Raw genomic sequence first — 27,599 nt, forward strand, 5'->3', positions numbered from 1 at the left:
GGCCAGGCGCAGGACACACGGGTGACCGGGCTGGGAGACACAGCCCTTCCGCAGTCTGTCCAGGCCCCCTTTCGGGAGAGAGGCATCAACGGCCCCGGTGAGTTATGACTTTTATTATGCAGAAAACAGGCACATTAACTTCAGGGCCTTTGAAAAATGTGGTCCTGTGATCAGAGGCTGTGTCTGTCCTGATGCACGGTGGCACGGGGCCAGAGAAGTGCAGGCATGAAATAAACATTTGGAAAGACAACTGCATTTGCAGATCTAAGAATTGAGTTATATTCATTTCTGACAGCTTCCTGAATCACAGCCCACGTCTCCGCCCGGCAAAACGGGGACCTGGCCCTTTAACTAGACTCCATTTCACATAATTAAAGACTCACAAAATTAAATGGCCTGCATGGAAAGTGGCTTTCAGTGGACTAAATGCCGGGAGCAATCTCCTCGCCAGAGTGGAAAAGTGACACTAGCTTGCAGATCGATATCATCTCTGTTATTAATATCAAAAGCACATTACTTTGTTTTTGCCTGGCTCCCCTCCAAGCCTCCGGCCCTGCCGCGGAGCAGCCATTTGCTCGGGCCATAATTTACTTTGGTGAGTTTTTAAGGTATTGTTTTGTCAGGACCAATCACCGTGACGTTATAAATGGCTGGGAGGACTTGCACTCCCCCTCGGTGGCATATGCAGCGAAATTAATTTTTAAAAGTTTCACGTCAATTACTCCTGTCCTTGAGTTATGCAAGGGGACAAAGGAGCAGAGACGTAAGGACGTGAGTGATCTCAGGCAGATGAGGTAACGACACACAGAAGCCGGGGCTGCAGACCAGAGCAGACATTACACTATCTTTAATTGATGCATTGAGTTAAACAATGCTAAAGCCAAATAAATATTGACCACTTAGCAAAAGAACCATTGATTTTTATGATGGACAACAATGCCATGCTCCACTTTGCCAGCCGCGGGTCTCGAGCTGGGGTCCCGTCGGTTCCCGAACGGCCGCTTGGCCGGACGAGACTGAGGGATGCCATCGCCCTGTGGTGGGACTTTGGGTATAAATGTTGTCGCTGTTTCTTGCTGCATCTGGCTTGAGTGCCCTCGCTCTGGTCTAACCAGGTGCTCCTTCTGGCGCTTGCTCGAAGGAGACCCCAGGCGGGGCCTTGCGCCCTGTGCTCCTGTGCGGGGTGCCGGGACAGAGGCACCAGGCAGGCTCCCCCCATGAGCGCCACACGCTTCCTGTCCTCCTCCTGCACTGCCCAGCAGGCTGTCCCTGAACCCAAAGAAGTAACTCACCTATAAGAGATTTTCAGGGCAGTAAAAAGGTTCTATATGATATTAGACTGGTGGATATATACACGTTTGTCCAAACCCGCAGAACGTGCACCCCCGAGACTGAACCCTACAGTAAACTACGGACCTTCGGTGACAATGAGGTGTCGGTGTGGGTTCATCAGCTGTAGCAAATGTGCCGTCTCCTGGGAATGTTGACAGTGAGGGAGGCTGTGCATGGGTGCGGTGGGGTGTGTAGGAAATCTCTGTGCCTTCCTCTTAATTTTGTTGTGAACCTTAAATTGCTCACCCCCCCCCCAAAATTAGGTCTCATAAAAAAGAAGACATGTCTCACCTTCAGCCCTAAGCACAAAAAGCCTCTCTTCTTGTCTTACTCTGCCTGCAAATCAGGGCGGGGAGGGAGACACAGGAAGATCTAGGTCTGGAGAAAGAGAGGGGATCTCCAACTTATGGAGAACCCGGGAGGCGCCTGGCACTATACCACTTGGTATGCAGGTGCTAGGTTCGCTGCCTCTCCCAGAGCCTTGAAAGCTGGGCATTGCAGGGTCAGACTTGAAGGTGGACATTCACTTTCAGGAGCAGGCATCCCAAACCTGTGGGCCTTGGGATTCGAACTCTTACAGCCTCACAGACCTCAGCTTGTGTGTGTCTCTATGCCAAAGCTTCTACCCTTCTCCCGTTAGGACGCAGGCTCCATGAGGGTGGGGACTTGTCTATCCTCCCTTGCTGTTTTCCCAGGGCTGGCCCAGGGTTTGCTCACCGTGGGCGCCTCGGGACTACTTGTGGACTGAATGAATGTCACAAGAGAGGCAGTTAAGGGGCAAAGTTCGACATCATCATTAGAGAGGGACGGGTCCCCATTTGGCACGCAGTCACACAGAGCCGCCTGCCAGGATGCCTTCATCCTGGAGGAGTGAAGCGAGACAGGTCAGGTAGCGCTGGGCTCAAGCTTCGTATGCCCTTCAGCTCCCTGCACCGGGGTTAAGAACGACAGAGTCAGGTCTGGCTGGAAACCTCCCATCACACTGGGCTCTGAGATGTCTAAGCCAAGCAGTCACAGGATTTCACCAGAGGTGGGACAGGTCCTTTTTCTTGTTTCTCTACACTCAGATGTCAGAGGCCACGGTGGGATGAAGGTGGCCGTCAGATAGGGCCCCTGGGCTTTGGAGAGCACCTTGCAAGTATCATGATCCCCATTTCACATCGAAGGAAACTGAGGCTCAAAAAAGCTCCATACCTTGTTCAGGGACTTGGCATCTCCACCCAATACTCAAGTGACGACTGCACGTTTCAGTTTTCAAACTGTTTCCCCATATCTCAAAGCGGGGCGTTGCAACGATCGAGTATGCGGAGCTTGGGACACAGGTTTCAGCACTGCCCCGGAGGTCGCCAAGTCTTGTGCACACGGCCCAGTCTAGGCCGTGCCCACGCGGCTGCCCTCCACGGGCACTTCCTGGAGGGGGCTGGTGTGCTGGCAGCTCCGCACCCAGGGTGCGCTAGGGGTAAGCGAGGTGCCCCTTCCGGGGAAATCCACAGACCCCAGTGCGGGCTCTCCGTGTGGAGGCAGGAAGGGCAGCTGGGTGTGGTGGAGGGAGCTCTGGCCCCGGGGGTGCTGAAGGCTCATCCCTTCACCCACCAACAAGCATTTGATGCCTTCACTGTGGCAAGTGGGGACGGTGCTAGGATTCCATCAGCAAATGAGGCTCCCGTGTCCTTAAACCCATCCAGCTCATGGCTGGTGGAGAATGAGACACTGCATTGTTTCCAAGTTCTTTAGCTTTTATTTACATAAATCTCAAACAAGGGAGACAGCTTTTAAATACATTCCTAGCTTAGCAAGAAAATGCAGAGTCCCTCTATACCGGTAGGTGAATTAGAACGAAAATCAGGGAGCCTATGCAGTATTCAGTGACAAACACAGGTTTACAACCAAATATTTATGGGAAGTATTCGAACAAATGCGTTCTTTCAAACACAAGTATTTACAAGAAATATTTGAACAAATGTATTCTCTAACCAACATTCGTAGTCTCAAGGTAACAAGGGAACAGTCCTTGAGAGAGAGTTATTCACATTTGACTAGAGCAGACTATTACTGCTTTTAGTAAATACTTAGAAACTTAACCTCCAGATGCCAGAAGTCCTAGTAAGTATAGATTTAAAGTCAATGTATGGTAGACAGTGTACAACCACACTTCTAATCCTATTATCTATTTAAACAAAGGGTGCTTGCTCATTTTGAGCCTTTGTCAATGACTTGGGTGCTCACAGAGCTCTTACCCACCAGAAAGCATTTGTCAGGCACCCACCCTGGGTCGGGCTGTGCGTGGAGCCCCGGGTCTCAGCGCTACGACAGCCACAGTCCCTGTGCTTGAGGAGCTCCTGGTCCAGTGGAGCCAGGGACGTGGAAACAGGCATGAGGGTGTGTGCTCATGGAAGGAATTGGGGAAGAGCAGTGACAACATGAACTTACAGCCTGCACGGGAAGTGGAAGGAGTCACAGGGACGGTGTCTGGGAGCTAAGTCCCAAAGAGGGAATCAGGGTACTCGAGGAAGTACAGGGAAAGGCATTCTTGGCAGAAGGATTTGTAGGTGCAAAGGTCTAGAGTTCGGACAGTGTGCAGTCTATCTGTACAGGAGTTAGGTGTGGGTTAACATTTGTGGCTGTCTAGATAATCCACTTTCTGCTCTCAGCACAGAGGGGAGACAGAGCCTCTACAAACGTAAGCCGGATGATGTTTCTCCCCTGATCCAGCCCTCCACGGGCTTCCCATTGCACTTAGGATAAAATCTGAAGTCTGACCATGGCTTACAAGCTTCTGCATGATCTGACCCCAGTCCATCTCTCCCCCAGGTTGCCTGTCACCCTGGCCCTCACTCTCTGAACTCCAGGCCCATTTCTGTTCCTTGAGTTGGTATGGTTCATTCCTACCTCTGGGCCTTTTCACATCTGACTCCCTGCATGTGGGATGTTCTTCCTCCAGACCTTCCTACATTTGGCTTCTTCTCACTCAGACCTTGGTTCAAAAGTTCCTACATGCTACCCAAAGAAGCATGCATGCCCGTGCGCATGCAACACACTCACACACATACACACATCCCAGCCCCATGCCCTTGCTCACTTCCTATCACATCAACTTGCCTTACTGATATCAAGGCACATGTCACTATCTTGGATCATCACGTTCATCCACTTGTTCATGGTAACCCCGAGGACAATCCCTGGTCTTCTCTCTTCACTGTTTGGTTTCCAGCCCCTAGAACAGTACCTGGAACATATTAGGCACTCATAACATTTGTTGAATGAATGAATGAATGAATGAATGAATGAATGAATGAATGAATATCCTGGAGGAGTCTTGTGCTCCAGATCTTGGAACATTTGAGAGATAAGGAAGGCAGAAGAGGAGGCTCCTTCACCCCGAGGCCCATGCTGTGGGAAACAAGGGAGAAAATCCCGTAAGAAGGAGGGAGGGACAGCGGCAAGTCTGAGAGCACTGGACCAAACCCAAGCGGGCCTGATTCATCCATCACGGACCAGCAGGCAGTTCCCCACTTTCCTGGTGCTTGAAGGAAGTAAGTGAGCATGACCCTGAGAGACAGAATGTGGGTGAAGGTGATGGAGACCTTGGGGAGCAGCCGGTGCACAGTCTACCTGCTGCTCCCCGACCTTGAACTCTTGAGTCTCTGCAACTCAGGGAGGTGAAACCAGGACTGCACTGCATCTGACACCAGAGAAAATTCAGGACTGCCTCTGGCCAGACTGAAATGTTCATGTCCTTCAACCGGCCTTGCCCTTTCTTGCCTCCATGCTATTCCCTCTTCCTGGAATATGATTCCGCATGGTTTATCTGGCAAATCCTTACTCATCCTCCAAATGTCAGCTTAGAAATCACCTCCTCCAGGAAGCCCTGACTGACACTCCTCTGCCCCATCACCCTGGATTTGGAGATCTTCCTCATTAGAGCAATTGTCATCCTGTCTTGTAACTGCCCACCTCCAGGGTCACACACACTCGGGCTTAAGTTTCAGCTCAGCCAATTACTGCTCAATTTCTCTGTGCCTCAGTTTCCACGTTTATAAAATGGGAGAAATAATAGATATTTTGCAAGTATGTTGGGAGGATCACTTGGCATGATTTCTGTAGCCAGTGAATGATAGGTATTTAATAAATATTAGATATGATAATAGTGAAGAAGAAAAATTTCTGAATCTATCCCAAATACCTAATGGGTTGTGGTAATAATAATAATAATAATAATAATAATCAAAACATCCACAGGACTTGGAATCCAAAACCCTGGCTCTGCCACCATCCGTATGATGTGAGTAGGTGTCAAACTCCCTCTCTGCTTCCAATTCCTCCTGTGCAAGATAGAATTCCTAATACCTTCCTCATGGGATCGTTGTAAGGATTGGACTTCTTCAATCATTTCTCAACTATGTAAAGAGCACCTATTACATGCCTGGCGCTGGGCTCCGTACTAGGATTAGACATAAGGTGAACAGAGCCTGACCCTTGTATTCATGGGGCACTGGGGCCATTAGACTGGCAATGACAATGTTAGAGCCTATGCATGCTTATGTTCCCCGGTATTTATTGAGCACCTACTATGTACAAACTGGAAGCAAAACTATCAGGTAAGGCTCCTGCCCTAATAGTATTAAAAATAATAGCTAATATTCATTGAGCATTTAGTGCATGACCCGAGGTTTCAGCTCTTTCAGTTTTCTAAAGCACGGAAATAACTCACAGCCTCCTCCTGGGACGGCAGGGAGGATGATATGAATTAGTGCACGTGAAGCTCAGAGCAGAGGTCCTGGCATCTCGTAAGTGGTCAGTAAATGGAAGCCACGATTCTATTTATTAGCTCACTAGGTAGCAGCCTTAGGTTTAGAGCTTTACATGTTTTATCTCATTTAATCATTTAATCTGGGGTGATAAGTACTAACACACTACACATGAAATCGCCTATAAACTTAAAAGCCTTTACACCTCTGCGTATTCGTTACCATTTCAGGGGGGCCGGCAGAGGATGGCAGGATGGGACGGGGTGGCCAGCTGGAAACGCTGGGGCCGCTGGAAGGTGAGCCTGGAGTGAGGGCGGGGAGGGAGGTGATGGAGAGCGGGATGAGTGAGGCCTGAGCCTCAGAGAGGGGGGCACGGGGTGGGGGTGGCAGGCTCTCTCCTGCACGCCAGGCCGCCAGGGTGTTTCTGCTGCTGCAGAAGGCCGGATTCAAAGAGGGCAATTTAAAAACATGTAAAAGGCATAAAGCGGGTGCAGCTGTGCACAGCTGCCGCTGAACGCTCCATGGCTGCCTTGCCGTGGACTCTAAATGACAATAAACCTTCCGCCCCTTATAAATTAAGCAGACTCTCAAAAAAACCATATCTCCTCCTGCAACTTTTTATGGCTGTTTGGCAACTTTAATCATTTTGCAAAATGCAATTCCTGGCCATAAATTCTCTCCCAAGTACAGATTTAGGGAGATCTAGAGGCCTGCGGCGGGTTGATAGGTAAGTTTTAATCTGACAAGGCCAAAAAGTCTATTCGATTTATAGGGAGGCAGCAGATACCCTGTAATTACACCAGGCCCGACCTCCGGGGAATCTCGAATGCGAGGGGTTGGGGGGGGAAGAACGAGCAGGAAGCTGTGGGGGGGGCAGCGGCAAGGGCAGCTGGAGCCCCCTCCATGTGCCAGCCCCTGGCCCCGACCCATGGGTCACAGGCCATGGTGATTTCCCGCAACGGTGCCAAGACCTTGGGTTCCAAGTCACTGAAGCCCCTGATTGATGCGTGTGCATGCATACACACATGCACATCCACACATATGCCCTGTGCCTGTGGCCGGGGCTCGTGCCTGTCAAGAGAAGCTGAGTTCTTTGAAAGGAGCTCGTATATCCCGGAACAGGGTAGAGAGTGATCGAGAAGGCACTGGATTTCATTTGTTTATGCATTCAACGAATATCTAGTCCACAGTTGTGCTGGGGGTCAGGTGCTGGAAGAGAGGCTGGGGACAGGACCATGGACAGTGCGCTGGCTGTACCTGGCCCAGGGACCTGACAAGAGAGCTTGAATCAAAGGGGGCTGTCCTGTGCCCCCACACAGGCTACTTCAGCCCAGACGAAGGACAGCCTTTCCTGAGCGGGCTGCCCAGGGATAATGCCTGTGCCTCTCACACAGGGGCTGGCCTCCCTGCAGCCCAGCTTTGATCGGGGCGAGCTCTTAGTCGAACAGGACCCCAAGGAGCACACTGGCAAGGCTGAACGTGCCACCCAAGGTGCTATTTGGCCAGCACCGGGTTTTAAACATTCTTGAATTTGAAATGAGTTTTTTCTGGTCGCAGGGCTGCCACTCCTTTTTATCTTACACCCAGAGAATACATCTACAGTAGCTCCTAGACCCTCAGGGCTTATGACTTGAGACCGCTGAAAGTGGGCTAAGGGTGGTGATGGAGAAGAAAGGGAGACGCAGGAGCACCCAGACCCCCTGTGGAAGTGTGGTGGGCAGGAGACTGGCCCCAAAGAGAACCGTGTCTGTCTTAGCCTGTTTGGGTTGCTGTAACAAAACATCATAGATGGAGGGGCTTAAACAACAGACGTTTATTTCTCAGGTCTGGAAGCTACAAGTCCAAGATCGAGGTGCCAGCAGATTTGGAATCTGGTGAGGAGAGCCTGCGTCCTAGTTCATAGATGGCCATCTTCTTGGTGTACCTTCACATGGTGGTTGGGACCAGGGAGCTCTCTGGGGTCTCTTTTGTAAGGGCACTAATCCCATTCATGAGGGCCCCACCCTCATGACCTCATCTAATCCTAATTACCTCCCAAAGGTCCTGCCTCCTAACACCATCACACTGTGGGGGTAGGGTCGCAAAAGGTGATTCTAGGAAGGACATCAACATTCCGTGCACAACAAGGTCCTAAAGCTTGAAATTCTGAATATGTTATGTTATGTGGCAAATGGGAAGTCAAGTTCGCAGATAGAATTAAGGGTGCTAATCAGCTGACTCTAAAGTAGGGAGATTATCCTGGATTATTTTGGTGGGCCCAGTATCATCAAGAGGCAGAAGGGTCCAATCAAAGGGTCCAATCAAAGGTCCAATGCAATGTGAGAAAGACTCCACTGGCCATTGCTGTCTTTGATGGTGGAGGAAGGGGCCACGAGCCAAGGAGTACAGGTAGCTTCTAGAACCTGGGACAGGCAAGACAAAACAAAGCAAAAAACACAAAAACACAAAAAAACAGATTCTCCCCCAGACCCTTTAGAAAGAAACACAGCCCTGCCAACACATTGATTTTAGCCCAGTGAGACCCACCTGGGACTTCTAACCCCTAGGGCTGTGAAAAAATAAATCCATGTATTACCACTAAGTTTATGGTAATTTTTTACAGCAGCCATAGGAAACAAGTGATTTTTAAGCTGAGGCCTAAGAGATCAATAGATTTGGGGTGTTTCTGGTGAAGGAAACACACACAGCATGTCATTCCTCCATCTCCCCGTCTTGCTCTCCAGTGCTCTGGGGTTGGGCCTCATTATCTTGGGTACGTGAGGTGTTTGTGCATGTGGCCTCCACCTGGGGGAAGGATGCAAGCAGAGGCTGCCAAGGAAGGACAAGCCATAGACAAGTCAGTCTTTGTGGGTAACAATTTTTAGGTCTGGTACGAGGACCTGTGCTGGACATCTTCTGTGGATTATCTGCCCAAGCAATGCTGTGCAACAGGTCTCATAGTGGCTGAGAGCATGGGGTTCACACGCAAACTCTATCTGCTGCTGACTGTATGTTTGTTAATTAACCTCTGTGCTGCCATTTCTTCGTCAGTACAGTGGTGGTAATGACAGGACACCATGGGGTTGTCGAAGATTAAACGAGATAGTCCATGCAAAGGACTTCCAACAGTGTCTGGCGCTAAGTAGATTCAGGCTGCCATTGTCGGTCATGGCAAGCCGACTCTATGGTGATCCCCACCTCCTGGTGTTCACGCCACATGCGACCCCCTCCCGTGAGTGTGGGCTGTACCTGTGACTTGATTCTAATCAATAGAATATGGCCTAGGTGACGCGATCTCACTCCCATGATCTGCCCTACATGATAATATCCAGCCGTGCTCAAACCCCCAACCCACAGAAATGATAAGAGATGCGTGTTGTTTAAAGCCACTAAATTTGTGATAATGTTAGGATTTGTGCAGAAATAGACATCAGTTAAATACTCTTATTTTCCCATTTGTAAGGGGAGGACCTCGGAGAAGGTAAAGACCTTTCTCAAGGTCACAAATCAGTAGAGGCACAGCCAGAACTCAAGCCCAGGACCACCTAAATCCAGAACCCTTGCCCTCGATTGCCATGCCAGGCTGCCTCCCTCTCTCCATAGTAGTGGCTCACCCAGCACAGGCTCCTTCATCTATTTCCTGCCTTTCCTGTTCTTCCTTCTCTTCTCCATCCTCCTTTCTCCCTCACCTTCTCCTCTTTCTCCTCCCTTCCCCACCAGAGGATAGTTGCCCTGTAACAGTCCCTGACTTCCCAAACCCCTCCCTGCAGAGAGCCCTCGGGCACATCCTAGCAGAAACAAGAGGTCAATCTAGAGCAGCCTCAGCATTCCTAGCCAGGACCTAGATGCCCACACCACTCTCCCTTGACCCCAGCAGAGAGCCTGAGCTCTTCTTCCGAAGAGCCAGAGGCAGAACTGCCCAAAGCAGGGCTCTGAGGCTCAGGGACAGCCCACCACACATGCTCCCAGCACATGCCTGAAGCTCTGGGTGCAGGACAGGCCAGAACCCCTCTGCTCCAGCCCATCTGCAGGTCCCCGGCCCCACCTCCTGTCACAGAAAAGAAAGAGGGACTTCTTTAAAGATGGAGCAGAATAAAATATAGATAAGCATTAGTCAAATGAAATTAATGCTTTCAATATTGTTTTAGGCTTGCTCATATGCATCAAGCGTTTATGAAATTGCAGTTTATCACGTGGGGATATTGCAGTTATATATTAGCTGACTGTCTGGTGGCCACTCCAACAGCTCTCTCTGGACCCCGGGTCGCCCTTCACAGGCAAAGTCAGCCTTGCTGACATCCATCTCCTTCCTCCGCCGACGCATCCCCAGATGCTGATAAAAGGCCTTGCCCCCAACAACATATGAATATTTAAATGACAGTTAATTATTCAGCATATAATGATATTATTAGCATCCACTTCATTGCTGGCTGTGGGCCCAGCTCTAAGCCTTGTCCCACACTAACAGGAGTCAGGGAAAAGCCAAAACCAAGGCAAGCCCCATGTCTGCTGCATCCACAGGGGCCTGTTATCATTTGGGGGAGATGTCAATTCGCAAAAATGATCATCACGGTCTCCCCCACCTGCTCCATGTCAAGTCATGTGCTGGACCTAGGGAGGAGGTCTCTGCTCACAAAGTGCTTACAGCCTGTAGGAATTTATAGTCACCCTGCCATGCACTTGACACAAGCATCAGTGGATTTGTAGAACTACCTTATGGAGCCAGAACCAGTATTATGCCCCTTTTCTTATAAATGGGAAATCCAAAGCTAAGATTGTTAAGGTGGCATGAGTGAGGTCTCTCAGCCAGCGACAGAGCCAGGGTGCAAGGCTGGACAGCCTACTCCAGGGCCCTCACTCTGCCAGCCAGCAGCCAAGCTCTGCCCCCAGACAACAGAAAAGACATCTGACAGAGACACAGGCAAAAGGCTCGGAGATCAGGAAGTGAGGTTGAATTCAGGTGAAGATAACATGGAAAAAGCTTCTAGAAAAAAGGTGGCATTGGAGCTGGACCTTGAAGAATGAATAGGCCTGAGGCTGGGGGTGAGGGAGTGGTTGTGGAGAAGGCATCCCAGAGGGATCAGCACATGCAAAGGCCTAGAAACTAGTGAGATTCTGGAATATGCACAAGTCAAGATTTGCACGGGGTATGTAATGGGAAGGCAATGGGAGAGCAGATGGCGGAAGGCAAGGAACGCAAGGTAGGGGTCTGAGCTTTATTCTGAGAACACTGGGGATCACACAAGGTGATAGTGGACTATAAAAATGGACATAAAATGTCCCTTCCTATAAAGAGGTGGAATCTGTCTCTCCACCCCAGCTTCCAGTTACATCTGGGCTCAGCCACATGACTTGCTTTGGAGAGCAGGACGTTAGCAAAGGTGAGGCAAGCAGAGCTTTGCAAAATGCTCACGTATTGGGGCTCACCCTCCTGCTGTTCTTGGAACCCAGAGAGCACCATGGAAACAAACCTGAGAGGCTGCGTGGAGAAGAAATGAGATATCCCAGCAGAGCCCACCCCAAATTACTGACAGCCTGCCAACAAGCTGACATGATCCTAAATCATACAGCCACCAGCAGCCACCAGCCAACTGCCAGCAGATCCATGAAAGAGCCCAGATCAGTGAGCCAGCCCAGACCAGGACAACCACCCAGCTGACCAAGAAAATCACCAGCTAAATAAAACGGTGGTTGTTTTAAGCCACTATGTGTTGGGGTGGTTTGTTAGGCAGCAACAGCTAACTGATACAAGGGTTTCAACAGGGATGAACTAACCAGAAGTTGTTCTACAAAGATAATTGTAGTTACAATGTGGAGGGCAGGTTAGAGTGGTGAAACAGGAAGCTGGAGCCCCTCGAGGAACCTGATGTCAGAGTCCGAGTGAGAAGATGGTCTTATCAAGGCAATGAGGATGGATAGAATGAGAGTTGTCCCAGGGTCACCCAGGGAGACACGATGATGTCAGGGAACCCTTCTTTGAGGCCACTCCCTACAGACACAGATACACGCACATACACCTGACACACTTGGCTACCTTGAGGGGGTCCCACACCCAGAGAGAGGCCCCACACCCAAACTCCTGCCTATGTTTTCTCTCTGCCTACCTCCACCTCTGTCATCCCACCCCCTCACCCCTGTACTTACTGTCCTGCTCCAGATCCTTATCCACCCCAAGACAGGATTACGTACATGATGGAGGCAACAGGGTGGAAGCTGCAAAGAGCACCTCCAATCTCCAGTCTCAACTGGACTCCATTCCTAGCTGTACCTCCAACTATCTGTCTGACCTGAGGCAAACTTTTGCTCCTCTTTGGGCCTTGGTTTCCCCAAATGCCTTCTGCTTAAACTCTAAGTTTGTGACCTGGTACTTCAGATTCCCAGGATTAGGAGGTCCCCTCAGGCTTCACTGCCACCTTATTCCATTTGTGCTTGAATTCTTAGGAGAGGCAAAATATGTGCCCCCTTACCCACCCTGCCCCACTGACCAAAGGCATCTTCCTCAAAGGCCCATTCCAGCATCCAGCCCCTCAGAGTTACTGTTCAGGGCCTTCTGGAGATATGAGCTCACTGAGCACACTCAATACAATTAAATCTGGGCAGCAGGCTAGATCTGAGCAGAATCTTGAAGGTGGGGGATCCAGGGAGAGGGGGCAGCATGGTTGGGCAGAAAGAGCTCAGGACTTTCTGGGGATAAGAATATCTATGTGTGACATTAACTCTGCCATTCAATTGAATTTGTGACCGTAGGCAAGCCACTTAACCTCCCAGAACTACCTCCTTCATGAAGTGGGCTTCATCGCATAGATGGAAATACCTAGATCCATATCGGGCACTCAAAAGTTACTTAGCAAATGTATGTTTCTTTCCCCACCACTGCCACCTCTGAGCCTCAGTTCTTCAACAATAAAATAAGGATGTCGTTCTCCTCTCCTCAAAATTGTTTTGGAAGTCCAGATAATTCTGCAAAGTACTTGGCATATAATATGCAACCATTAAAGCTTATTTCATTCTTTTAAGGTGAACTTCAAGAAAAGCCCGAAGAAACTAGGATGCATTGCTTGTGTGTGACAGCATGAAGTGTACCTGTGACATATTCTTGTGAGCAATGTTTAATTTGAATCTTATTAAGCATCTAGGACTAACTTTCAGTTTACAGGATAAACTAGGGAAGGAAGAACAAGTTAAGTGACACCAGGAGGAAACAATCAGATAAATTTAGCATCTAGAATCTTCTACAAGAAAACTGGCCTCCATTCTTCAAAAAGTTAATGTGATAAGAAAAAGAAAAAAAAACTAAGAGTCAGACTATTGTAAATTTTGAAAGATAAATGTAAAACATATACTTTGATTGGATTCTAGTTCAAAAATTTTTTGAAAACAGCTATAAAAACATTTTAGGACAATGGGGAAATATGAATATGAATGAGAAATTGCCTGATGTTCTGGAATTACTGTTAATTTTCTCATGTGCTATAATGGCACTGTGAATATGAAGAAGAATATCCTTATTCTTAGGAGAAGCATGAGAAGTATTTAAGTATGAGGTGTCATGATGTCTAAAACTTATTATCAAATAGTATACCAAAAAGAGAGACATGTAGCAAATATGGCAAAACTTTAACAGATGCTGAATCTAGATGGAGCATATATGGGTAATAATTGATCTGTTCTTTAAACTTGTCTGTAAGTTTGGAAACTTCCAAAATAAAATGTTGGAGGTGGGGGGTGGGGGGAATCAGACAGTGGATCCAGAACTGGGCAAGCAAACTCAGCCAGCTGCAGAGGCCCTCCTGGCACTGTGTGGCCAGGCCATCAGAGGACAAGGTCTGAGTCACTGTTGGAAATGATCCTTCCGGCTCTGGCTCAAGCTGGGGAGGGCAGGAGGGCAAGGGGTTGGGGGACCAGCTGCAGCCCTACATCCCCCACCACCACCCATCTTGGAAAGGTCAGCTTTCCAGGCATCAAGGAGGGCCCTGTCCCTGGGGAGGCTGAAGCAAGGAGCATTCTGTAAAGTTCAATGCTCCCTGCCTGGGAGGTGACCATGGTCACCAGCCCCTTGGGACAAACATGCTTTTGTTTTTGTCACTTTGAGCTTTTGGTCCCTGGTGAAAGAGTTACTATTGGTTCCCATTTCCAAATGCTCCTGCAGCAACTTCTCCCCACCTCCTTATCTCTGCTGGAGGATCGGGGAGCAGCTATCTGGGCCAAGGGATATTTGTGGGATTCAGAGGGATGTTTGGGGATCACAGGGGTTTCTAGACTGCATGGGCTGGGCCAGGCAAAACAGAGCTAACAACTTGGGGACGCTCAACAAGGCAGCGTTCAGAAGACAGAACTGAAGAGTAGTTTAGGCCCCCAGAGAGAGGACAGATGGGGCCTGGATAAGCTCTGAGGAGGGCAGGGATTGTCATGCACTTTCACCCATCCACATGGCTGCTGGAGGCTCCCATACAGCCTGGATCCCTGAGGTTAATATTAGCCAGATCTCAGAATCCAAGGGAGGGAGTTGGGGGACCCACTAAGTCTCGGGTAAGTTCTAGCACCCTTGTCAACCTGAGTCCAGACACGATAAAGGGACGAGACCAGTGCAGCTAAGAGCACATGGCAGCTGAATATTTATTGAGCCCTTCCCAAGTGCCAAGCACTATGCTAAGCATAGTTCATGCATTAACCCATTCAGTTCTACTGGAAGTCCTACTTATGCTTTTGAACTATAATCAGAGGATGTGGACCATCCTTCTCCTTTGGCTGGGTATGGACAAATAAACATGAAGGAAATACTAAATAAAACAGAGATAGTGTCTAGCTCATGAAGCATGGTGAACCAGGACTTGACCCAAGTGGATGGTCACTTGTGTTCCTCTGAAAACAGCACCAGCTCCAACCTAGCACATGGACAAATGGACCATCAAAAATTCAAGTACAGGCCATAGGGAAGGTTTTCCAGAGTGGGTCTGATTGGACGTGTTTCACTGAAAAGGGGAATCTGGGGTCAAATAGGCTTAGGGAACTCCACAGACTACGTTCCCACTGTTGGAGATTCACAAAGGAACTTAGAACCGTGTAGGCTCTAGAAAGACCTAGAATAAAAAGCCTCCCATCCTGTTCAACCCAGTGCTTCCCAAAACTATTCACCCTCCAATCCCTTTTTCTTACATAACACTTATTAAAGCTCCAGCCATATGTATTGGAACACCTTCAGAAAATTCTGCTACGGAGTCATCATTGTAGCATGTGGAAGCTACAGATCTAGCTTGTGGAGCACCCTACTGACTGATAGCCCTCCCAACACATGGGACAGACTAAAATTCAGTAAGATGCAGACATGAACTCACCCCAATCCCTGGAAAGGGCAGATATAGGGGGAAAGAGTCCTTCTGACTTTGATCCTGAGTTGGGGCTAGGGGAGAAGAAGAAGGGTGGGCCAGGGAATTAGTCAGTCCTGAGACCGTTCTCCCCTTTTTAAATCAGATCACAACCCAAATGGAACAACAAAAATGATTGTATGAGCCAGAGTCTAACCAGGAAAACAGAAACCACCTTAAGAATTTATAGGAGGAGCACCTGGGTGGTTGGGCACCCACTCTTGATTTTGGCTCAGCTCTTGATCTCAGGGTCATGGGGTGGGATGATCATTGGGCTCCACACTCAGGGGGGAGCCTGCATGTCCCCCTCCCTCAGCTCCTCCCCATGCTCACTCTCTCTCTCTCAAATAAATAAATAAACACAATCTAAAAAAAACCAAATTTATAGGAATTTAATGCTGGGAATTGGTTTACATGGGTGATAGAGAAGCTGAAACCCAACCAGGTGGAAGGGAGGTGATGAAAGTTTAGCAGGAAGCCCCTGTTGCCTCTGGATTAGAGAGACTAAGGGAGGAGGAGTGGTGTCACTGGAGCCCAGGGGCCAGGGCCACCAGCAGGACCGGAACCACAGAATGCGGAAGAGTTCAAGCCATGGAGAAGTGGCCTCTGCCAGAGAAACCACCAAAGCAGAAAGGGAAGGAGACAGGCATCCTGGATTCTCCACCATCCGATCTTCTTTTTTTTTTTTTTTTTTTAAGATTTTATTTATTTATTTGACAGAGAGAGAGACAGCCAGCAAGAGACGGAACACAAACAGGGGGAGTGGGAGAGGAAGAAGCAGGCTCCCAGCAGAGGAGCCTGATGTGGGGCTCCATCCCAGAACGCCAGGGTCACGCCCTGAGCCGAAGGCAGACACCTAATGACTGAGCCACCCAGGCGCCCCTACCATCCAATCTTTTGCCAGTGCCTTTTACTGGTCCAATCCAGAGGCGCCTGCAAATAAACGCAGGCTGCAGGGGTCAGTTTCCCAGCACACAGAGCACAGACAGGCTTAGGATCCCACGACCCCACAATCAATATTCCACATGGAATCTTTTTTTTTTTAAGATTTTATTTATTTGACAGAGAGAGACAGCCAGCAAGAGAGGGAACACAAGCAGGGGGAGTGGGAGAGGAAGAAGCAGGCTCCCAGCAGAGGAGCCTGATGTGGGGCTCGATCCCAGGACCCTGGGATCATGACCTGAGCCAAAGGCAGACACCTATGACTGAGCCACCCAGGTGCCCCATGGACTCTTGAGCCTCGTTTGTTCATCCCAAAGGCCTCCACAAAAGAGGGAGTTTGGGGGATCCTCCAACCCCACCCTGACTGCCCCAGGTGCAGACAGGTCACTCCTCTGAGCACAGGCCAAAACACTGAAGGTAGACCTGCATGGGAGTCATCACACCACTTGGCAAGCCTTCCCTGCCTCTGCAATCCAGAGCTTTGAGCTCAGTGGAAGTTGTCAGTTGGATTTAAAACCCAGCAAGTTCCAGGCAGAGGGCACCTGAAACCTGACCACAATCAACGTCTCCATCTCAGCTAGCCAGCACCAGCCAAGGCCATGGCAGTCTTCTTCAGTATGAAATAGAGTCTCGAATGTTCACCAAAATAATCTGAGCAGCAAAATGCTAAAAAAAAGGCCGAGGTGGCTGATATAAGTCGGATTTCCCAGAAAACAGACTCTGGGATGGGGAGTCTGTAAGGAATCCAGCACCTGTTGAGAGTGAGGGAAGCAGAACTGAGCACAGGCAGAATTTGACCCGTGACACGGCCTCCACAAAGTGTTCAGCTGATCCCCCCACATCCCATAGAAATGGGCAGGAGAGCATGAGAGAGCCCACCTGAGCATGAGTCAAGGATTTTCCTGTTCTCCCACGATGTCAGTGATACCTGGAAATTCATCTTGTTATGTGAAGAAATGAGGTGTCCTGAGACCGGGATTTATAAGCCAGTAATTTACTGGAAGGGTTCTGCCCAAAATGGGGGATGTGGGTTTTCCCCTCTGCTAGCCAGAAACCCTGCTTTTAAATGGTAATTAGCTCTTTATCAAAGATGCTCCTGGTTTGTTAAAATAAAGTCATGTCAGTGGCATCCAGGAAACTGCTGCTCTTTTCCTTTGGAGGTGAGAGGACAGGCACCCAGCCGCCTAGAAGCTGGAGCAAGCATTTTGATAGAAATTGGCATAATGACTGGGTCAGAATTTATCACTGTTCCAGCCCTGATCAGTCAAGAGACTGATCCCGCCAACCTCCCCTCTTGACTTGTAGCAAAACTGGTCAGGCTTGACCCAGCACGATGGTTGTATATGAAGGAAAGGAATCAGACCATGGCCTTAAGAACATGCAGTTCTTTCCATAAGGATATATTTTTCAGGCCACACGATATCTGGAAATGACATTGTCCTTTGAAGACCTGAACTGGTTATGATTCTGCAAGCCACACCCTCTGTCCCTGCAGCAAGGTCAGGCCAGCCACAATTCAACCATGAGAAAGGCATTTGTATATAGACTAGACCCCCAGGTAAACAGAGATGCCCTCTGCCCAGGTAAACAGACCGCCAACCACACGGAGGAGGAAAAACACCTCGTTAGAAATACAGTTGACGTCAGTGCTATATTTGAAATGTGAACTTTACAGACCAAGCCTGGGAATTCTCTGCTGTTAGCATTTAAAAGAAGTGACCCTCCTGGTGCCAAGGTGTGAGACTTGATTGTCCGCCAACACAGACAAAAGACACAACAGAAGGAAAGCACCAGGCCTTATTCAACCATCTAATTACTGAGAATCTGCCAGTGCACTGAGCACTCAAAATGCAATAGGGAGCAAAGAGACATGGCCCTTTTCTCCTGGAGCGCACAGCCGGGGTAACATAGACTGGAAAACTAACATCGCAAATAGGGGTAGAACAGCAACTGTAGTAAGTGCTATGGGAAGACACACCAGTGACTGAGAGCTAGTAACAGCAGCCTGGCCCAGCCTGGGGAGTCAGAGACCAGGACAGACACACTGCCATTAGCTAAGGGCTCCCCCACATATTTTCCTATTATATGCATCATATATGTTTCTATATGTATTTATACACACACACACACACACACACACACACAACGCATAGATGCTTGAGTATATATAGTAACCTGTGTGTCGCTCTCATTCCAGAGCAGACTATGCTGGTCTCAATTAATCCTATGGTTGACTCTCTACATCACAACCCCCTTCAGACATTGTTTCCCATCATTGGTGTCCAGAGTGAGCAGAGCAGGTAAGAGCCCTCGTCCAGAACAGGACTTTAGCCAGGGAGCATCCTGTCCAGACACACCATGTTATACCTGTTTTGGGGACTGTGTATGAATTTGGACAGGGATGTGCCTACAGGCCTGTAAGGGAAGCCATGAAGGCATGTAAGGATCTCTGTATGCCTCACTCTGTGTGTGTGTGTGTGTGTGTGTGTGTGTGTGTGTGTGTGTGTGTGTGTGAATGCTCTGCGTTCTGCCAGGGAGGGGGTGGAGGGGAGCACCTCATTTTCCTGGGTCGGCAGTTTCATGGCTCAGTGCCTCTGGGGGTCGGGCGCTCACTGCACGTCCTGGTGTTCCTTACAGCCGTTTTGCCTGCAGCAGTCACACAGTTGAAAAATCTGGGTCCGTGTGGCTGCTCAGAGACTCTGCAAAGGCAAACAAGTAGAATTCGTGGCCATTTTGCAATTCCTGCTCATTAGACATGTCTGGGGCCTTGCGAGTGAGCTCTGAGGATAAATAAGTATAAATATTATATTTGCCTCCAGGTTATCTTTAAAAATGTATTTCCCTCTCCCTCTACCTGCCCCCCAGCCCCCACCAACAACTGTCAGTGCCTTCTGAAAACTCGTGGGTATCACAAGGGCCATAGTGAGAGTCTAGGGTCTTCCTAAGTTGTTTGCTTCCCTGGGTTGGCCCCCGTCACCCAGTTCATAGGATGGCCAAAGGCAGCAGGCCACCCTGTGAGCTTCTTAATGCTCCCCTAGGTGGGGAGGAAAGGTGTGAATGTCCCCTATGTGGTGAGAGTCTGAGCCACCAAGCAGCATCATACACACAGCTTGTCAGAGGTTTCTTCCTCACCAGCGGTGCCTGGCCTATGGTCGGAGTCACAAAGGAATTAGGGGCAGAGCCAAGGCTTATGGGTGCCAACCCTCAACTGGCATGATGCCACCCCCTAGAAGGGACTAAGGCCCCCACGTTGGGGCAGAGGAAGTCCAGGCACCTCCAATTTGCAGGTCATTCAGTTTTAAGAAAGCACAACCTACTCCCATAATTCAAGGAAAGGGGGATTTGAAGGAAGCATATGGGGATTCTATGCTCACCCCCTGAGATCTCCTGAATCAGTAGTGTTTTTGTGGGTGGGATTTGGGAAGTGGTATTTTTAGAAAGCTGTCATGTGATTCTGGTGTTCAGCCAGAGTTGAAAGCCACTGGTGTGAAGTGAGAAGAAAACGGAGGGCAGAGCCCCGCTCGTCAAGCTTTGGATGGCTGAGAGCATCAGAATCTGCACTGTGGCAGAGAGCTGTCTGTGGCTCCCTCCCTCTTCTCCAGCATTACAGCAAAGTGTCCACTCTCTGCCCATGACAGCCTTTCAGTTGTCTAAAGAAAAGAAGGAGCCCCCAGCATGGATCCTCTCCCAGACGAGCTGTTTTAGCCCTGCCTCATGGGACAGCATTTCCAGTTTTCTCAATGACCCCAGCTCCCAGACAGTGTCCTCCAAGCGAGCCCCATGTGCCACTGTTACCTAAAATATGAGACAGAGTGGGATCTGTTCAGGGTCCAGCCAGAATAGCAGGTCAGGGGCTGCTCCAGCCATCTTGGGAGATTGTCCTCCCTCCCTCTCAGGCAAAGAGATCTTCTTGGACTCTGTATAGGGAAGGAGATTGCACCACCCTAACAACAACCCTAAATCCCCCCTCAGCCTTGCACAGCAATAACAGCTGCCATTGGCTTCATACTTCCTGTGTAGCAGATATTCCACTGACTGCTTTACATGCATGATCTTATTTAATCTTTGCTATAACAAAGGTAGGATTATTATCATTTTACAGATGAGGAAACTGAGGCCCAGGGTGGTTGGATAACCATCCTCAGATCACCCTGCTGGCAAGAAGTAAAGACAGACTCTGAATCCAGATCTTTCTCTTGACCACAATTCTACAGGGCCCGTAGAATCTTCCTAAAGCAACAGTCAGCTACCTATGTGGACCCTTCTAAGTGACACTAGGGGGATAGGAGCTTCAAATCTCCACTTGAAGCCCAGGGATTCTCCAGAATCCTGGGAAGAGACAAAGCATCTCTACTTATAGGAACAGGACTGATCTACACCTTTTGCCTAAACCCAGGCTCACGTCATTTGACCATTTGAATATTGCTGGGCTCCCTAGGGTATGACAAGAGACCATGGGCTACACCAAGTCTAAAAACAGAATTTGGGTAGTAAGATAAGAAGAAAGCCAATGAAGGAAGACCCCTAGAAATCACCTGATCCAACCCCCCTCATTATACATGGGGAAACCCAGACTTAGAGAGGAGGCTTTTCAGGGCCACCAAGTCACTCAGAGGAGCAGTGGTGATGGGTTTCATCTCATATACCAGCTTTTAGCAGGTGGCTGGCTTTGAGCATTGTGCCAAGAAGAATTCTGAAGCCATATCAGTGGGAAATAATGTTCTAGTTAACTGGCAGTGACCACCATGGTTTCCAGAAGAAGTTATGGCAGCAAGCATGTCAGATAACACCAGCCCTGTGTTAAAGCCATGATTAAGTCTCAGGTCTCCTGACTGCAAGTGCAATACCCATCAGATGCAAGCATACTAGTTGATTAAGAAACATCATAGAAAATTATGAAATAAGATTCTCAAGATGTCTCAGTGGTTGTCTTAGGCATAACACATTTGATTGCCAAAACTGGAAACATTCTCAAGTTAGCTTAAGTGAAGGAGAATTGGTTGTCAGGATATGACAGGAGATCTCGTAAACCCTCAAGGACAGGAAACAGTGCATCCAGCCCACAAGAGCCCCAGAGGTAGAACAGTAACCTCAGGGACAGAGGCCATTTTCGTTGCTTCTTAAAGATACACATGGCAGAAACTATTGGCTGCCCTATACAATAGCTATGCCCCACCTTCTTCCTTGCCAGCAGAACACAGACTTCGTCCAAAAATCAGGTAGTATTGAGTATAGCCCAAGGAGTGTATCCTGACCTGTCTAAATCAGTCTTTTTTTTTTCATTTATTTTTATTATTGAAGTATAGGTGGCATACGATGTTATATTTTAGTTTCAGGTGTAAAACATAGTGATTCAATAGTCTTATATGTTACTCAATGTTCACCACGATAAGTGTGGTCACTGTCTGTCACATACAAAGTTATTACAATATTATTGACTATATTCCCTATGCTATACTTGTCATTTCTGTTACTTATTTTATTTTTAATTTTTCTATTTTTAATTGAATTACAGTTGATATATAATATTTCATTAGTTTCAGGTATACAGCATAGAGATTCAACAATTATGTACATTGCAAAATGCTCACCACAATGTTAGATTATTGACTAAATTCTGTATGCTGTACTTTTTCATACCCGTGACTTATTTCATAACTACAAGTTTGTACCTCTTAATTCCCTTCACCCACCTCACCCATCCACCTGTTCCCCTCTTCTTCAGCAATCACCAATGTGTTCTCTGGTTTATGAGTCTGTTTCTCTCTTTCATGGTGTTGTTTAAACCAGGCTGGATAATCCTATTCCCCCTTGCCAGTGGTTGGTTTATCCCAGTTCTGGGGAATGACATGGAAGGAAAAGTCTGCAGTGAGCTCCATGAAAGAAAAAGACACAAGGATAAGCTTATCCTTTCCTTCCTGTCTTCCTTCCTATCTCCATGTGAGGTGGTTGCCATGTGACTGGTCCAGATTGGTGAGGTGTTTACTCTTGGTCCAATCATCAGTGACCAGGTTTGGATTAGCTGCTATAGCCACCTTGCCAACACTAGAGGAGACATCAATTGCTAGCCAGCATCAATGGCTAGCCAATGTGTGCACCATCTTGGACACCCAGCCCAGCTGAGTTTTGAAATAATATCAGCCCTAGACATACTCTGATTAGAATATCTTGAGAGACCCCCCCCCAATGAGAATCACCTAGCCAAGTCCAGTCAACCCACAAAATCATGACAGATAATAATAAATTATTTTCAGGCACTAAGTTTTGGGCTGCTTTGTTACATTAGGTAACTAAGACATTTTTAATATAATTATAATATAATTATTATTCTCTCTCTCTATGTACTTCCTTTTAACTCCAACTTGCATGTGAAGGGAGTATGTCCCAAGAGCAAATGAACAAGCTGGCGCATCCATCTTTGACCCCAACTCTACATGACTTTTTGGTTCTAGTGCCCAAATATTACCATCTTGCTGATTTAGTCCCTGTGTCTGTGTCTTGGTTCCAAATGCCTAGGAGAAAGAATCTGATTGGTCAGGTTAACTTACGTGTTCACCCCTCATAAGAATCATTTCTGATCAAGAATAAAGGTCACATGCCGCATAATACTGTTGGGAGTGGGGTGCAGAATTCCCTAAGAAAGGTTGTGGGTATGGAGGAAATAATGGGCATCTCTTGCAAGGTATCTCTCAGCTCACTTCTTCTATGTTGTTTTTTTCCTCAAGCTCCACATGGTGCCAAGATGACTGCAGCAGCTCTGGCCACTACATCCTCTTGAATTCGAGTGCAGTGAGAGAGAACCAGACTCTTCTGATAGCTCCTCCAAAAGTCCTGGGCCAATTTGCAATCAAGGGCAAGACATGCTCTGATTGCGTAGGCCTGGATCATAGACTCCACCTATGGAAACTAAAACTGTTTCCAAAAGAAGGGTGAATGGATATCGGGGCGTGTGTGTGTGTGTGTGTGTGTGTGTGTGTGTGTGTGTGTGTGTGTGTTTGGGGGTTGGAGGGGATAAATAATAACTCTCCACTATACTCACCAAATACTAGATTTGGAGATTCCCAGGAGCCTCAAGGTGATGAGGGGGGTGTTCTGAGCAATGAATGGTGTGTGCTGGTCACTGGAAGGCATAGCCCCTATGTAAACAAGTGTAGGTCACCTCCTTCACTCTTAGTCTTAGGCAGTTTTCACCCGTCTCAGTCTTGTCTTCTCTAGGCTATAAGTTCTGGCTGCTTTTACCCTTCCTCATGGATCTCTGTCACACTGCACCACGATTGGCAGGCTAGCATCCTGCTCCTACATGGGGCAGCCACAAGCAATACTGCCCAGACCCCTCTTCAACACTAATCACAGCAACAATAACTTCTCTAGAAATCCACCCTGTCCTGTCAGAGTCACTGAGGTGGGCCAGAGTGGGGGAGGGCAAATCCCTACTTCCCCAGTACCTACCTTATCCTGGGTACTTCTGGCTACTTCTCTTCCCCTCAAGGTCCCCTTTCTGTTTGACATTTTTATTGACAACTGGTTGTAACTGCCCCCCAATGAGGTCAGTCGGAATACCTAACTTCTTAAGACTGTTAACTATGTTGCACGAAACAAACAGACATCCTCAACCCCAGGATGGCTCTGGCTGGTGTGGGAATTAGCCAGTCTGGAGGGAGTGAGAGAAGTAGGCATCAGAAACCCAGAATCTTGTATTGGCCTCAGAGCCATTCATCAGAGGCTGGTATTTCCTTCAGTGCTGGCCCAGGGCCAGGGGAGTGAGTGGCTCATTTCTGTTGCAATACGGTTTGAGTCCACATGCAAACCAGAGGGCTGTGTCTATAAATAAGATATTATAGTTAAATCAATATTGATTATTAGGAGTTAGTGTTATATTTAAGGCCATAAAACTGAATAAATATTATGGTAAAGTGTTCTAAATCTCATGGGCAAAAACCATTGAGACACAGGCCTTGGACTGATGGAGCCATGACCCCATTCCCCCACTCCCTAAAAGGAACTGTCAAGCAGATGGCTATCCCTGATGGGGGCAAAGGGAAGTCAAAATATGGGACAATGGGGATGTCCTCCAACCCATTTTTCAGGCACATTCTTTATTCAGACCTCGCTACATGTCACTCAGCACACGCTCAGCTGATTCTCATGACCGGTGGTAAAAGGGTAGCTTGTTCACAAAAATGACAATTGTACTCACCAAGTTTTTTTCTAAGAAAAGCATTTTTCTGATTTAAATAGTATTTTATGTTTATTATAGAAACCATAGAAAAGGCAAGATAAGCAAAAAGAAGACATTAAAATCCACCCAGAATGGGATAGGCTGGTGATGGGTATTAAGGAGGGCACGTATTGCATGGTGCACTGGGTGTTATGCGCAACTAATGAATCATGGAACATTACATCAAAAACTAGGGATGTACTGTATGGTGACTAACATAACATATAAAAAATATTATTATAAAAAAATTAATTAATTAATTAAATTTAATTTAAATTTTAAAAAATCCACCCAGAATCCTATTCTCCAGAGATAATCACTGTTAGCATTTTTGGCATATATCCTTCTAGTCATTTTTCTCTGCATGTGTGCATGTGTGTGCACATTTTTTAACAGGGTAGGAATACGCAGGCTATTTTGCAATCCGATCAGATTACATTCTGTTGTGTGTAAGAAAATTTATTTATTTAGCCCCTTATTACTGTATATTTAGATTGTTTCCAATACTAATTAAATTACTTTTCAGTTTTGTTCATTTATAAGTAGAACTAAAAAGTCCTTAACTTGAGAAAATAAGCCTTTATTTTCCTGGTGGACTAAGAGGAATGAAGCCTGAGACAAGAAAAAAGTGCCATGTCCAGCAGAACATAGGAGGTCACTAAGCTCCTGCTCATTGCATGGAGCAGAGGCAGAAGCACTCAGTGACGGGCTGTAGTGGACACTGACATCAGTAAGGCCTCCCCCATCAGTCTCTGCCACACATCGCCTCTCCCAGCAGAACCTGGAGTCCTGCAGAGTCCCTGCACTGCCCCATCACAGAACTGCTCAGCCTGAAGAATTTGGGGCTGTCTTTCTCCGAGTAAGCATGGGTTGGAAATAGTCATTATTGCATACAGTCATGACAGGAGGTAAATGCCCCTGTCCGCTGTCCACTGCTCTTCACCAACTATGCACATAAAGACCATCATACCCTTCACCCATTTGAGGAAGTAGGGGGAGACATGACCTAAAGTCTGCCAGTAGTCACTGTCTCCCAGGACACTTGATCTTGAGCAAGTGCCACATGGATCACAGGGCCCCTTGGAGGTGAATTCCATCAGCGTCAGAAAAACGAATGTCACTGGCAGCCCTTTCCTCTCCCATCTGCTCTTGTCGAGGACCAGTTTCTCAGCTCCCTGCTTCCGGAATCCCAGGCTTCCAGAGCCTCCTCGGTTCCTGCCTTCCCCAGGCCTGGTCTCCCAGCTCCCTGTTGGTTAGTTATGCTGAGATAATTCTGTTGCTTGCACACAAGAATCCTAACTGAAACCTACGTCAGCCCCACTCACTCATCCCTCTAGGGTCAGGTCAGATGTCATCTCCTCACTGAGGCCTTCCCAGATGTCCTAAATGTAATCAATAGTATCTTTCTGCTTCACTGTCACACCCACAGCTTGTAACTCTTACGGCCTGGTATTTACCTATATTATAGGTAATTTTTAACATGACACAGAGCCAGGGTAGTATCTTAAACCACAATCATGGGAGCTTGTCGAATGAATAAATAAACAAACACACATCTCTGTGAGACTAGGAATAACATATTTTGTGTTCAACCATCAACTGATTAACCAATGTTAACAGAGACACTGGCTGTTGTTCAGTATATAGTTCAAATGAAAAGTCACAAGTGTTTCCATCTTCTGCAGCTGTGAACAGTGAGGTCGGTAGGGAAAACATGAACATTAAATTGTAGGTATTTCCCAGTGCTTTTTTACTTGCATTCAGCATTAGTTGGTGCACCTGGCTATTATTAGACCGAAGTATGCCTCAGGTCCCTCTGTGATTCTATATCAAGCACCATGAACTGGCCACCCGCGGGCCAAATGCCTCCCAAAAGCCTCCAAAAGCTGTCTGCAGCTTTTGTTTGGTCCACACTGGTATTTTTTTAATTGATTAGTTGCCAACATTTAAAAATCACATTACACCAAAAAAAATCCAGATTTCTGACTTTTCTTGAAAACACAGAGGATCTGGCAATACCGGTTTCCATTCCCTACACGTCAACCATCTGCTGGAGCCAAGCCTGGCTACCCACCCCCAACCTTGATTCAAGCCATTTATGGAATATAAACCCTCTGCAGTCCCTACAAAGCCCACTTCACTCATCACCTGCCTGGCCCCTGAAGACATTACTACTCTTGGTCTCTGTTCACCGTGGCTGGTCATTACAAATGAAAAGAGGGCTGGAGAGGGGTATTACAGAAGGGCAATGTCCTCCTGCTGAGTAGAAGTTTCAAAAGTATCATAGTCAGGCACAGAAAAAGGCATACGTTGGGGCGCCTGGGTGGCACAGCAGTTAAGCATCTGCCTTCGGCTCAGGGCGTGATCCCGGCGTTGTGGGATCGAGCTCCACGTCAGGCTCCACCGCTATGAGCCTGCTTCTTCCTCTCCCACTCCCCCTGCTTGTGTTCCCTCTCTCGCTGGCTGTCTCTATCTCTGTCTAATAAATAAATAAAATCTTTAAAAAAAAAAAAGGCATACGTGGATTTTCTCCTTTCTGTCCCCACCTTCCCCATTGGAGGACTCACCTGCTTCTACGAAACTAAAACCAAGGGGTACATTGGTGGCTCAGTCAGTTAAGCATCTGACTCTTGATTTTGGCTCAGGTTATGATCTCAGTGTCGTGAGATTGAGTCCCATGTTGAGCTCCACACTCAGCGTGGAGTCTGCTTGAGATTCTCTCTCTCCAGCTCCCTCTGCCCCCCCCCCGCCGTGTGTTCCCCCACCCCCGTCTCTCACTCTCTCTCAAATAAATAAATAAAATATTTTAAAAATAAAAATAAAAAATAAAACCAAGCTCCTCCTTTCTCTGTTAGCCTCCAGAGGCACAAGTCTGTCCTTCCCAATAGGCCAGGGAGGGGAATTCTGACACCCAGTCTTCGAAATCCAAATAGAACAGTTCAGGCCAGGCCTTCCCATTCTGCCACATAGTGATGTAAACCACAGCCCAGTGGGCACTGCTGAACTCCTCAGCCT

The 27,599-nt window shown here is 47.8% G+C and overlaps 1 long non-coding RNA gene across 1 annotated transcript; it reads left to right on the forward strand.

The window, feature by feature from the left end:
* On the forward strand, window positions 1-27,055 carry LOC148107204 (uncharacterized). Its single transcript, XR_015722688.1, has 6 exons — window positions 1-97; window positions 6,311-6,376; window positions 7,905-7,954; window positions 13,077-13,157; window positions 18,564-18,666; window positions 23,092-27,055. It is a non-coding gene; the product is annotated as an uncharacterized LOC148107204 (long non-coding RNA).
* The last annotated feature ends 544 nt before the right edge of the window (window positions 27,056-27,599 follow it).

Source organism: Ursus americanus, chromosome 33 (genome assembly GCF_024610735.1).
Source record: "Ursus americanus isolate L20-20 chromosome 33, mUrsAme1.1.p, whole genome shotgun sequence".
Lineage (NCBI taxonomy): Eukaryota > Metazoa > Chordata > Mammalia > Carnivora > Ursidae > Ursus > Ursus americanus.